The sequence below is a fragment of the Zophobas morio genome, unplaced genomic scaffold (genome assembly GCF_036711695.1).
Source record: "Zophobas morio isolate AGI-343-1 ecotype UQ-CSIRO unplaced genomic scaffold, CSIRO_AGI_Zmor_V1 ptg000021l, whole genome shotgun sequence".
NCBI classification, from domain to species: Eukaryota; Metazoa; Arthropoda; class Insecta; order Coleoptera; family Tenebrionidae; genus Zophobas; species Zophobas morio.
This window is the reverse complement of record NW_026972126.1, coordinates 12,605,839-12,621,010: the sequence shown is the minus strand read 5'-3', so window position 1 is coordinate 12,621,010 and position 15,172 is coordinate 12,605,839. Positions and strand designations below refer to the sequence as shown.

General features: G+C 32.3%; 1 protein-coding gene across 1 annotated transcript in view; it reads left to right on the top strand.

Moving 5' to 3' along the window:
• The window catches only part of LOC135133337 (uncharacterized), a 293,762-nt gene that overhangs the window by 40,571 nt on the left and 238,019 nt on the right, over positions 1 to 15,172 (top strand). The window contains exon 2 of the mRNA XM_064061717.1: positions 13,607 to 13,664. The gene's annotated coding sequence lies outside the window, so the exon portion shown is untranslated. The remainder of the gene's footprint in view (positions 1 to 13,606; positions 13,665 to 15,172) is intronic.

The following is a 15,172-nucleotide window of genomic DNA, read 5'->3' as shown; positions in this document are numbered from 1 at the left end:
TATCTATATCCTAGAATTGTTCGTAAATTATTAGGCACCTTTAGCGAAAGCTTAAATTTTCAAAATCTTCCCATTTTTGAAATTTTTGACCTTTTCCCGATCATTTTTGAAACTTATCAAAAGACATTTTTTGTTGATTTCAGCTTGCAAACGTCATTTTCGGCAACATTTCTTCGACAACTCCAACCACTTTCCTAAAATCACTAAAATGATATATGGCCATTTTTCGTACATTTTAAAAATTCGATTTTGAAACCGGTAATTTCGAAAATCTTGGTCCAGGACAATCAACAGCCTATGTTTTTCGTATCAGCTCTTCGATACCTACATTCTTGATTTTTTTGTGCATTTTTAGATAACTTTGCCAAATGCTCAATGTTAGACCTTGTGAAATTTTTGAACTTTTTCCAAGCACTTTCGAAAGTCGCTCAAAGACATTTTTTGTCGATTTTGACTTCCAAAAATCATTTTCTGCAACATTTACTCATGAACTCCATTCACATTTCTAGGATCACTAAAATGAAATATGACCATTTTTGGGATATTTTAAAAATTGATTTTGAAACCCAAAATTTTGAAAGCTTGGTCTGGGACCATCAACAAGGTTTGTTTTGCGAATTAGCTCCTCTCGATATCTATATCCTAGAATTATTAAGCAACTTAAGCAAAAGCTTAAATATTCAAAATCTTCCCATTTTTAAATTTTTTTACTTTTTTCGACCACTTTTGAAACTTACTGAAAGACATTTTTTGTTGATTTCAGCTTGTAAACGTCATTTTTGGTAACATTTCTTCGAAAACACCAACCACTTCCCTTAAATCACCAAAATGATATATGGCCATTTTTCGTAATTTTCAAAAATTTGATTTTAAAATCGAAAATTTCGAAAATCTTGTTACAGGACTATCGACAGCCTTTTATTTTTTATTTTTATTTTCGCTCTTGCTGCCAGACCAAGATATTCGAAATTTTAGGTTTCAAAATCGCATTTTTAAAATATTCCAAAAATGGCCTTATTTTATTTTGGTGATTCTGGAAAAGTGGCGAAAATGAAGTCTGCAAGTCCAAATTAATAAAATATATTTCAGGAATTTTCGAAAGTGTTAAAAAAAGTAAAAAATTTCAAAAATGGGAAGGTATCGAAAATTTGAGTATTTGCCTACAAAACTACAAAAATTTTAGTATATAAATATCGACAGACTAATTCGAAATACATTGATGATCCCAGACCAAGACTAGCGAAATTTTTTCTTCGAAGATTTTTAAAATTTTGCTGGTTATTTCTATGAAAAGAGGCACGAGTTTATTTTCTTCAAATTTAATACGTATGATATGTCCAAAAATTATATAAAAATAAAAAAATTGAAATTCCTAGGCCGAGAATCTCTCTCAGTGCAATATTTTTATTATATCACGTAAATTTTCGCAAAGGAGCTTCTACTTTTCTGTTTTTTTTTTTAAAAATTAATTAAACTACATAATTTCTATTTTAAATAAAAGACAAGTAGGCAGAAAATGAACGAAATTGACCCAAACATTGTAAAATGTTTGGCAGTAATTAAACTTGCATTCGCATATTAAAAATGGGAAATGAAAAATGGTCAAGTATTAAACACTTCAGAACGTACCTTGCACTAATTGAATGCCGTTTTGTAAATACCAAACCTCATAAAGCTGTTTCTTGCTTTTCGCATCGTCGGACGATTCTGTATTCCGAGATTAATAATCCCTGAAAAAAGCAATAAAATCTCGGAAACATTGAAGGTTTTATAGCATTTTCCAATTTCCTGTTATCTTCTTCTCCGGGATCATAAAAGAGGATGTTAAACATAATCAAAAGTAAATCAATATCACAATATGAATCAAAGTTTTTTCCAGAATACGTCAAAATAAAATATTTCAATCAAATATTCCGATATCCCAGACATAAAACTTGAGAAAGTTGAAACGGTCCCACGAATGCCGCACAACAGCCGGAGATTAAAAAGAAATTCGAAACGTCATCATTTAAATAAAATATTCACTTTCCAACTTCAGTGCATTATTCAGTACATAATCCGATACAAAAAATAAAGAACAGTCTTCATCTAAGCTAATTGGCGTCGACTCTTGTAAGATAACTGGAAGTCTCTCCGGAGTTTCCGCTGTAATCCATTTGAAACCGCATCCTTTTTTCCGTCCTAGTTTTTATTTTAGCTGCAGGCAACGCGAAACCGCTCCAGACCACATTACCGCCCCTGGATAAGAGTTTTCAGTTCGTAAACTTGAAACGGTAATAAAAAACCATTAATCCCTCCTTGTAGCTAAAGTGTGAATTACGTCGGGGCTATAGAGCTAATTGGAGCGACAAGACCGCCACACCTTTGCGGCGAATAAGCACACCTTCCAGATAAACTAAATAATTATCTCGACATGCAAGACCTGCTACCACAGGTTTTGGCAGAGAATTATAATGACTAGCACTGGATCTCATATTTCAAACACGAACTAAATTGACATTGAAGAAGCGTTTTGGAAAGATGAAACACACATTTTATTTTCCTTTGAAAAGCGTATCTACTCTGTTTTCTATTTTTTTTATTTCTACTAAAAAGAAATCATTTGTATTCTCTCTCTATCTCTCTCTTTCCATTTCTCTTTCTCTCTCCGTTTGTGCGTGTCTTTTCAAATTCATTATATTGAAGTTCAATTCTTATACAGATTATATTCTTCTACAAAAATGATTCCCATAAAATTTTTGATACACTCAAAAAACTAACTGCACCCCTAACCTCACTTTCGAAAACTCAGCTAGATTAATGATAGCGAAGTGGGCGCGAAATCTGCCAAAGGGTTATTATGTGATTATTTGGTAGACTTGACAAAAAACAGACTCGAAACAAAGAGAATGTTCAAGAGCTTTTAGTAGATTATAGGGATATATACTTTACGGTGCCTTCAGTTGGTAATGGAACTCTTCAATTAAATCATTCTTACACGAGTGGTAGGCCGTGGTGTGGATCCTTCTAACTGCCGTAAACTGGCGGAGGAACGTGAAAAGAGCATTCTGGAATTGGCAGCCTTTTTGTGATGATTATCAATAAATCCAAAGAGCAAATCAAAAGAATATCATCAAAACACAATTTACGTGTTTTTCAAAAATAAAACTACATTAGAAGAATAATAATTGAAAATATCAAAGTTGTGAAATTTTGAACTCAAATAGTTCTAATAATAATAGATAGATGTCGAACAGTAGATAATTTGAGTTTCTGATTTGACTTTTCTTTTATTGAGCACTCTCTAGACGCAAAATATGGATGTCGTAATAAGGAACAAAATTAAATATTACTCTATATTGAAGGGTAGACCCAATCAGTGTAATAAACAGCTTTTGAATAGCTTCAATGGTAAGTATACAACTCCTAAGCTTGTTACCACATATCTGAAAGCCTTTGCTTAATATGTATATGATCGATATGTTTGTCAAAGCGAAGCTCTGAATCAATGATAATTCCTAAATAAATCATTCGCCAGTTATGCTAGCTCTAAATTAATACCCTTGAGTACACGACACTGAACGTTTTAGAAAATATAATGTCCTTAAATTATTTAATTAGTTATCAGAGCGGAATATCTTCATTTTGTTTACTAAAACTGAAAAATTTTATATCTTCGGCAAACAAAGGATAAAACAGTGGAAGCTTAAACGTTAAATCATTAATAAACAGAGAAAATAAAATCGGTCCAGATGGCTGCCTTGAAGAATGCCAGGTAACATGATCACAGGCCTTTTAAACATTAGATATATTTTTCTATTTATAAATCGGCACAATATAAAACGTTCTTGCACGTTCATCTAGGCCTAGAGGTTTTTTTATATCAAAGACACAAGAATTCTTCAAAAATTGCCCAAAAACACTTTACATAAGTGCAAGACATTTTTCGTATATTTTAAAAATATGATTTTGAAGCCAAAAATTTCGAAAATCTTGGTCTGGGACCATCAAGAGACTATGTTTTCGGAATGAGCTCGTCCATACCTACATCCCTGAATGTTCGTGGATTTTTGGGCAACTTTACTAAAAGCTCAAATTTTCAAAATCTTCCCATTTTTTTAATTTTTGACCTTTTTCCATGTATTTTTGAAAATTACCAAAAGACATTTTTTGGTGATTTCAGCTTGCAAAAGTCATGTTCGCCAACATTTCTACGAAAACCGCAACGAGTTCCCCAGAATCACCAAAATGGAATATGGCCATTTTTGTTGTATTTTAAAAATTCGGTTCTAATTCCGGACACTTTCGACAATTACCCAACGACATTGTTTTGTTGATTTTGACTTGTAACATTTTTGGCAACATTTCCTCGGGATCTCCAACCACGTTACAGAATTACCAAAATAAAATATGACCATTTTCGGGAAATTTAAAAATTTTGACTTTGGGTCTCAAAATTTCCAAAATTTTTGTCTGGGACCATCAAGAAGCTATGTTTTACGAATTAGCTCCACGATATCTATATCTTAGAATTGTTTATGAATTACTAGGCAACATTAATAAAAGTTTAAATTTTCAAAACTTTCTCATTTTTTCAACGTTTAACCTTTTTCCGAGCATTTTTGAAAATTACGGAAAGACATTTTTTGTTAACTTCACCCTGCAAAAGTCAGTTTCGCCAACATTTCTTAGAAAACTTCAACCAGTTGCCCAAACTCACCAAAATGAAATATGTATGGCGATTTTTGATGTACATATTTTAAAAATTGGATTTTGATACTGAAAATTTTGAAAATCTTGGTCCAGGACAATCAACAGCCTGTTTTTCAGATCATCTTGTCGATACTTGCATCCATAATTTTTTTGTGGATTTTTAGATAACTTTGCCAAATCCTCATTATTAGCCCCTATGAAATTTTTGACCTTTTTCCGGACACTTTCAACAAATATCCAAACACATTTTTTTGGTGATTTCGACTTGTAAAAATCATTTTTAGCAACATTGTTTCAGGAACTGCAACCACGTGCCCAGAATTACCAATATGAAATATATAGATATTTTAAAAATTTGATTTTGAAACCAAAAATTTCGAAAATCTTGGTCTGGGACCATCAAGAGACTATGCTTTCGCAATGAGCTCGTTCATACCTACATCCCTGAATGTTCGTAAATTTTTGGGCAACTTTACTGAAAGCTCAAATTTTCAAAATCTTCCCATTTTTTTAATTTTTGACCTTTTTCCATGCATTTTTGAAAATTACCAAAAGACATTTTTTATTGATTTCAGCTTGCAAAAGTCATGTTCGGTTTTTTTAAAAAAATTGATTTTGAAACCGAAAATTTTGAAAATCTTGGTTCGCGACCATCAACAGCATGCGTTTTTCGAATCAGATCGTCGATACCTATATGTATAAATGTTTTGCCAAATGCTCAGTGTTAGCCCTTATGATATTTTTCACCTTTTTCCGAGTATTTTCGAAAATTACTTTACCAAAAGCTCAAATTTTCATAATCTTCCCATTTTTTTAATTTTTGACCTTTTTCCATGTATTTTTGAAAATTACCAAAATACATTTTTTGTTGATTTCAGCTTGCAAAAGTCATTTTCGCCAACATTTCTACGAAAACTGCAACCGGTTCCCCAGAATCACCAAAATGGAATATGGCCATTTTTGGTGTTTTTAAAAAATTTTATTTTGAAACCGAAAATTTCGAAAATCTTGGTTCGCGACCATCAACAGCCTGCGTTTTTCGAATCAGATCGTCGATGCCTACATGTATAAATGTTTTGCCAAATGCTCAGTGTTAGCCCTTATGAAATTTTTCACCTTGTTCCGAGTATTTTCGAAAATTACCGAAAAACATTTTTTGTTGAATACAGCTTGCAGAAGTCATTTTCGCCAACATTTCTTCGCAAGCTCCAACCACTTTCCCAAAATCACCAAAATAATATATGGCCATTTTTGGTGTATTTTAAAAATTCGGTTCTAATTCCGGACACTTTCGACAATTACCCAACGACATTTTTTTGTTGATTTCGACTTGTAAAAATCATTTTCGGCAACATTGCCCCAGGAACTGCAACCACGTTCCCAGAATTACCAAAATGAAATAAGACCATTTTCGGGATATTTTAAAAATTTGATTTTGAAACCAAAAATTTCGAAAATCTTGGTGTAGGACCATAAACAGGCTATGTTTTCCGAATGAGCCCGTGGATACCTACATCCCTAATATTTCGTGGATTTTTAGGCAACTTTACCAAAAGGTCAAGTTTTCAATACCTTCCAATTTTTGAAATTTTTGAACTTTTTCCGAGCACTTTTGAAAATTACCGAAAAACATTTTTTGTTGAATTTAGCTTGCAAAAGTCATTTTCACCAACATTTCTTCGAAAGTTATAAACACTTTCCCAAAATCACCAAAATGATACTTGGTAATTTTTGGTATATTTTAAAAATTCGATTCTGATACCGAAAATTTCTAAAATGTTTGTCCGGGGTCACAACAGCCTATGTTTTTCGAAGCAGCTCCTCGATAGCTACATCCATTAATGCTCTGTGAATTTTTAGATAAGTTTGCCAAATACTCAATTTTATTAGCCCTTATAAAATTTTTGACTTTTTCGGACCCTTTGGACAATTACCCAAAGACATTTTTTTCTTGATTTCGACTTGTAAAAATCATTTTTGGCAACATTTCCTTAGGAACTCCATCCAACCAGGTTTCAGAATTACCAAAATGAAATATCACCATTTTCAGGATATTTAAAATTTAATTTTGAACTCTAAAGTTCGAAAATCTTGTTCTGGGACCATCAACAGGCTATATTTTTCGAATGAGCTCGTCGATACCTTACATCCCTGAATTTTCGTGTATATTTGGATAACTTTACCAAAAGCTGAAATTTTGAATATTGTCCAATTTTTTAACTTTTTCCGACCACTTTTGAAACTTACCGAAAGACATTTTTTGTTGATTTCAGCTTGCAAACGTCGTTTTCAGCAACATTTCTTCCAAAACTCCAATCACTTTTCCAGAATTACCAAAGTGAAATACGGCCATTATCGGGATATTTTAAAATTTGATATTCAAACCCAAAATTTCGAAAAGCTTGGTCTATGACCATCGTCAAGTTAAGTTTTTAGAAATTAACTCCTCGATATGTATATTCTAGAATTGTTTGTGAATTTTTAGGTAACTTTACAAAAAGCTCAAATTTTGAATATTTTTCCATTTTTGAAATTTTTTACCTTCTTCCGAGCACTTTTGAACATTACCGAAAGACATTTTTTCTTGATTTCAGAATCACCAAAATGAAATATGGTCATTTTTGGTACATTTTAAAAACAAGATTCCGAAACTAAAAATTTCGAAAATATAGGTCCGGTGTCATCAGTAAGCTATGTTTTGCGAATTAGCTGCTCGAGATCTGTATTCTAGAATTGTTTGTCAATTATTAGGTAACTACCAGAAGCTTAAATTTTTCAAAACCTTCCCATTTTTGATATTTTTGACCCTTTTTCGACCACTTTTGAAACTTACAAAAAGACATTTTTCAGTTTTCAGCAACATTTCTTCCAAAATTCTAACCACTTTTCCAAAATCACCAAAATGATAATATGGCATTTTTTTTGTACATTTTAAAAATTCGAATTTAAAACCGAAAATTTCGAAAATCTTGGTCCAGGATCATCAACAGCCAATGTTTTTGGAATCAGCTCGCCTAAATATATTTTTTGTGAATTTTTATGCAACTTTACCAAAAGTTCAAATTTTCAAAATATTCCCAATTTTGAAATTTTTGACCTTTTTTCGACCACTTTGGAAATTTACTGAAAGACATTTTTTGTTTATTTCGACTTGCAAAAATAATTTCCGGTAACATTTCTTTAAGAACTCCACCAAATTTTCGAGAATCACCAAAATGATACATAGCCATTTTTGGGCATACTTCAAGAATTTGATTTTGAAACCGAAAATTTCGAAAATTTTTGTATGGGATCATCAACAGGCAATGTTTTTTGAATTAGTCTGTCAATGAGTATACCTCAGAAATTTTGTTGATCTCTATGAAACTTTGCCAAAGGCTCAATTTTCCAATACTCTAAATGAAATTTTTAAACTTTTTCCGATCACTTTCGAAATTTACCAATGGACATTTTGTATTGACTTCGACTTGCATAAGCCATTTTTGGCAACATTTCTTTAAAAACTCCTACCACTTTTCAAGAATTATCAAAATATAGTATGGCCAGTTTCGAGATATTTTAAAAATTTGATATTGAAACCGAAAATTTCGAAATCTTGGTCTGGGAACATCAAGTAATCCGCGAAATTGTTTTTCAAATTACTTCAAAAATAAAACACAATTGGCCCCCGAGATTCTTTCAAATTACTTTAAGAATAAGACAATGGATCCCTGGGATTCTTTCAGACTACGTACTTTAAAAACAAAACACAAAGGGTCTTCGAGATTCTTTCAAACAATTTCAGAAAGAAGACTCACAAGTGGTCCCTGAGATTCTAATAAATTGCTTCTTAAACAATATATAGAAAGAAGCCCGAGATTTTTTCAAATGAGTTCAAAAACAAAATACAAGCGATCCCAGAAATTCTTTCAAAATACTTCTAAAACCATCCGCAATAGGCCCCCGAGACTCTTTCAAACTAGTTTAAAAACAAATCACAAGAGATCCCGATATTATTTCAAACAATATACTTCAAATACAAAGCACAAGGGATTCTCTAGATTCTTCCAAATTACTGCAAATACAAGACACAAGGGGTTCCCCAGATTCTAATAAATTGCTTCAAAAACCATACACGGAAAAATCTTCGAAATTCTTCGAAAGTTAATCATCAATACTTGCTAAGATAAAACTGATTTTGGCAGTGACATACCTTCTAAGAAGAGAGAGGGTGGGTGGGCGGGGCTAGTAGCTGTCAAGATAAGACTGATTTTGGCAAATGAGATATCCTTTAAGAGAAGAGAGGGTGGGTGGGCGGTGTATTAGTTGTCTACAATCATGATTTTTTTGCGGATTTTTAGATAACTTTGCCAAATGCTGAATGTTAGCCCTTACGTAATGTTTGACATTTCTCTTGACACTTTTGAAAATCACGTAAAAACATTTTTTGTTTATTTCGATTGCAAAAACCATTTCCGGCTATATTTTTTCAAGAACTCCAACCAATTTTCGAGAATCACCAAAATGATATATGGCCATTTTTGGGATACTTTAAAAAACTGATTTTGGAACCGAAAATTTCGAAAATCTTTGTGTGGAATTGTCAACAGACTATGTTTTTCGAATAAACCTGTTGATATTTACATTTCAGAATTTTTTGTTAATAATGTTTAGGTAACTTGGCCAAAGGCTCAATTTTTCATACCCTTTATGAAATTTTTGAATTTTTTCTTTAAAAACTACAACCACTTTTCAAAAATCACCAAAGTGAATTATGGCAATTTTTTAGTTATATTAAAAATTCGATTTTGAAACAAAACATTTCGGAAATCTTTATCTGGGACCATCATCAGGCTATCTTTTCCGAATCAGCTCCTCGATATCTCCATCCCATAATGTTTTGTGGATTTTTAGGTAACTTTGCCAAGGGCTCAAATTTTCAAAGTCCTTTCCTTTTTATGAAAGTTTTGTTCTTTTCCGAGTTTTTTCGAAAATTACCAAAAGACCTTTTGTGTTGATTTTGACCCGCAAAAATCATTTTTAGAGACATTCCTTCGAAAACTACAATCAGTTTATCAGAATGAAAATGAAATATGACCATTTTTGGGATAGGTATTTTAAAAATTCGATTTGGAAACCGCAAATTTCGAAAATGTTGGTCTGGAGCCATGTAGATGGTAAAACGCTAACCAAAATTTGTCTAATCATCCCGACCACTAATGCGATGACGTCACTTCAAAATTGTACATAGTAAGTGGGTTTTCAATTGTATAAAATAACATAGTCCTACACATGCAGTTTACAACTCTGAATCGACTTTTCACCCGAAACGTCCAGATTTTTGGAAAAAAAATCAAAATTATACAACAACATTTTGAAATTTAATTTTTAATCTGCTAACCAGAATGCTTTGAAATGTTGCAGATGTTTTAAGGCTATAAAGAGCATCATAAACCTTTAGTCAAAAAATATTTGCTTATCCCCTCCAAAAACTTGATGACGTCAGCTCAAAAGTTTGTGGAATAAATCATATCTAAAATGTACAAAATATGATGAGTCTGTACTTGTGATCTATCACCCCATTCATATTTTTTGGATTTGCATATACAGGGTGACTCAAAAAAATTAATGAATGTGTAAATATATTTTATTGATTTAATCAAGAACTACAAAACCGAATGCTCTGAAATCTTGCAGATGTTTTAAGATCATAAAGAGCATAATAAATGTTTAGCCAAAATATATTTGCTTATCCCCTCCAAAAACTTGATGACGTCAGCTCGAAAATTTGCCGAATAAATCATATCTAAAATGTACAAAATATGATCAGTCTGTACTTGTGATCTATCACTCCATTCATATTTTTTGGATTTGCATATACAGGGTGATTCAAGAAAATAAATGAAAGCGTAAATTTATTTTACTGATTTACTCAGGAACTACAAAACCGAATGCTTCGAAATCTTGAAGATATTTTAAAATTATCATAAGCATGGTAAATTTTTGATCAAAATGTATTTGGTCGTCCCCCCTAAAAAATTTATGACGTCACCACAAAATTTTGCTGACTAAATCCTATCTAAAATGTACAAAATATGGTGAGTCTCTTCTTGTGATTTATCATTCCATTCAAATTTTTTCGATTTGCATATACAGGGTGACTCAAAAAAATTTATGAATGCGTACATTTATTTTATTGATTTAATCAGGAACTACAAAACCGAATGCTTTGAAATCTTGCAGATGTTTTAAGGTTATAAAGAGCATAATAAATTTTTAGTCAAAATATATTTGGTTATCTTCTACAAAAAACTGATGACGTCAGCTCAAAAGTTTGCCGAATAAATCGTATCTAAAATGTACAAAATATGATGAGTCTGTACTTGTGATTTATCATTCCATTCATATTTTTGGATTTGCATATGCAGGGTGACTCAAAAAAATTAATGAAGGCGTGAATTTATTTTATCGATTTAATCAGGAATTACAAAACCGAATGCTTTGAAATCTTGGGAATATTTTAAAGTTATTATAAGCATGGTAAACTTTTGTTCAAAATGTATTTGTTCATCCCTCCTAAAAAAATTGATGACGTCACCCTTAAATTTTGCTGAATAAATCCTATCTAAAATGCAAAAAATATGATGAGTTTGTACTTGTGATTTATCATTCCATTCATATTTTTAGATTTTCTTAAGAGGTGGTTCAAAAAAATTAATGAAGTCAATTTATTTTATTGATTAAATTAAAGGCAACACTTATTATTAGTATTACACCCCAACCAACCCAATTTGGTAGACACAAAATTTGTTAAAGGAAAAACTCGGTTGAAACATAAGGGTAGCACGCTTATTTACATAGACTTTAACATTACAGACCTGCATTTGTTTTATGCGCTCACTTGGTTCCGCGAATGTGAAATAGACATGTTTATAATCAACCAATTGTGAATTTCACCGTCAAGAATTAAAATAAAACCCAATGTTTTATATATGTAATAAGCGGAAGTCGAAGCAATAAAACCGATGGTCGTTTTGTTTACAGTTTCTCTGTTTGACTCTCACGTATGCTGTTACGCCTGTCATCTTAAATTAAGAATGTTTATACATACACGATTTTCAGTTGCCTCTGATACGTATACGTAAGTAAATTGTTTCGTTATTTTATTGATTATTACAAATCAATATTCAAAACGACCCAATTCATTTTCCCGAAAATTTGAGAATATAATAATTTTATTCTTAATATTACACTACATCTATCCCAACTGATATACGTGTCCTTGCAAAAATGTTGATGACGTCATCGCAATTTTTTTTTAAATTCCCACTACAAAAATGTAATGAGAAAAAAAACACAATAGGCATGCAGTCGTCAAGTTTCCGACAGCGAGGGAAGTACTGTCTAAACTCTTTAGACCAATTTTTTCTGTATAGCTTCCTAAATTTAATTTTAAATATACAGCTTATATTAAGTATAACATAACGTAAAAATGTATATATAATATGTTCATGTCTTCAAAAATGTACGCGCTTACAAAAAGTTATGCGTGAGACAAAGACAATATGTACATTCATCTTTGTTCCCCAATAAATTATTTACAATAGGAAACAGATCCCTAGTAGTTTACGAAGATTCTCAACACACCTACAACTCGGTGAGTTGGCGTTACCGAACGCAATAAATATCGCCTTTTTTCCCGAAAAGTCGAATCCCAACACCCCAAACATTCATTCCGGTGGTGAAATAAAGACCCCAAGGAAAAAATCGTAGACATCCAGCAACCTCACGAAAACGCATAAACGTCCAAAGTGAAAGCTCCCAGGGCTTCGCCCGATAAGAAAAACATATTTTCCAGAGAGGGCGCTCCCTCTAATAGTCAGCCATATTTACGAGACGAGGTGCTTATTTTCGACTTGTTCGCCACTCATATATCAAGGATAAAAGCTTTTGTGTTGTTTGTGGCATTTAAAAGCTCAAAAAATAAGCAACAAACACTCGTTGCTGCGTTGTGTGTTCAGCACGGTTTTATTTTTTTGAAAGATTGAATTAATCTCTGCGAGCACGAAAGAAAAACGTAGAACAATACAAGTTAATAGAAAGATACCGGCAGATCTTATATCATTCCGGTTACGGTGCTATAAACCATTAAAGGCGTAAAAGTGTCATCAAGGTATAAAAGCGCTATTTTTCACCGCACTCGTAAGAATGGCAATGCGCAGAGAACTTTATTCATAAAACGTTTTATTCCCAGTCAGACTTAACAATAAATCGAATTACCCGTAAATGTATGGGTCTGGATACAGTGAAAAGTTACTGCAGTCACGGAAGCGTCAAAAAACAAAACGGACATTTTTCTCGCGACGACAACCTGGGGAGTTTTAAGTAAACAAATTTGTAACATAGCATCGATTGAGCTTTTTTAACCCACTGGGAAAAGTGATTGTGGTATTGTAATCGACGTTCTACACGCAGCAAAAATTAATTATACGTGAATGTTGAGCGGTTTAATTCTTGTTTGTATTGTTTCCGACGAGTACAAATTTTTTTATAGACATCAAAACGAGGTCAAAATTAGTGAGTTTTGTGTCGTCATCCCTTTGATTCTTTATTAATTATAAAGTAATCCTCATTAACATTCCAGAGAGTTTAATTCCGCCATTAAATCACCATTGATTTTACATCTAATTCACTAATGTATTTGTAAACCGCCGCAAAGCCCGGCTGTAATTTTGCGTCGAAAAAATTTCCGATAATGAAAGTCATCCAACTCTTTGTAGGATCAACTGATTTCCCGTTCGATTAATCTGGATTTTGTTTTTTTCCCACCAAGTACAAGTCCATTATTTCTATCTAGAGGTAATTAAATCGCCGCTTCCGTTCTTCCCTTTCTTTCACTTTAACAAATTATTTTATTGGATTTGTCCTTTTTTAGGAGTCGGGAACAGATGTCAGCAACAAAACGAACTTGTCAACACAAAGTAATCCTGTAGGTAAGTAGGAAGAAGACTTAGTATTATGTGCCTACCTACGCCTGCCACTCAACCCGACGTTTCCTTGACGATAACATGTAATTTCCCGTCCTGGGATGATTACGCATAAGCAAACAGAAGGGAGGAATGTGCACAGAGAAGGAAAAATATCCTTTGAATTGATTGAATTTTCTAAGCGTAACTGGGTTACTCGAGAGGGAAGGACAGCTTGTAGGATGTACCAGTGGCGGCTCGTGACTATTTTGGTTGGGTCGGCCAGCAGTGAGTGACCCAAGGTTTTAAGATATAGAATACAAGAAACAGGGACCTCAAGTTAGTCATTATATATAATTTGCTACCTGAATGGTGTTGATTCATATAGACCTAACAAATTGGCAAAATTGTCATTTTGCAAATTATAAATATTGTTCAGCAAGGACCACGCGAAGGTCTGAGGTATTCCTCGCCGGGATTGGGATAAGGATAGGTTTGTTAGTAATGGAAGTATGGGATGTATTAAATGTAAAAATAATGAATATTATTAATAAGTGCAAAAATCAACTTTTTTCTGAAATAAAATAAAAAATATTCTTGAAATACGTATAAAGTAAAGCATATATACATAAGCAATCTATAATAATAGAATAACGACAATAAACTCAAATAAAAATAAAAATAACATTTAAATTATAAAATAAAAACACATTCTAACAAAAAATATAATATGAAGCATCAACAACTATTTATTAAGTAGTAAAAAACGAATTAAAAAAGTAAATTAGAAATTTTTATAAACCAATTCAATGCGTCTTTGCTTTGCATCGGCAAAATGGTCAATTACTTGATTATAGAATTTTTGATCTTCAGTCAAGTTTGTGAGCAGTTCTTTTTCTATTGCTAAAACGGATAATTTGGATAATCGATTTTGACTAATACAGTTTCTAGTAAAATTTTTAATTCGCTTTAAAGCTGAAAAACTGCGTTCAACAGATGCTGACGTGGCTGGTATAGTTAAAATTAAAGATAGAAGTTTGTAAATTTCTGGCACAATATTTTCCAGCGAATTGGAACAAATAAAATGTAACATATCTTGAAACGAGGAGGAGTCGCCAAAAATAGTTTCATCGGAATATAAAATCTCCAGTTCTTTTTCCAATTTAGTCTTGTCAAAGAAAGACTGATACGTTTGAATTAGACCATTTAATAAGTGATAAGGAAATGTCTTTTGAAACTGGGAAAATTTTGTTCGATCTACGAGTTCAAAAAATTGTAAATCTTTCAAATCGGCAAATCGACTCGCGATTTGATTTCGAATGATATCCAAAATTTCGTAAAAAATTCTTTTATAGTAAATACTGTCATTTTCTTCGTTATCAATTCTCCGTTTTTTAAAAGGGGGACCCAAAATACTTGTCACCTCGTCAAAGATATTTTGGAAAATTGATTCGTCTGTTCTAAAATTTTCAATTGTCTCTAGAAGTGTTTCTATTCTTTTTCTACAATACGGAATATCAGATAATTTATTTTGA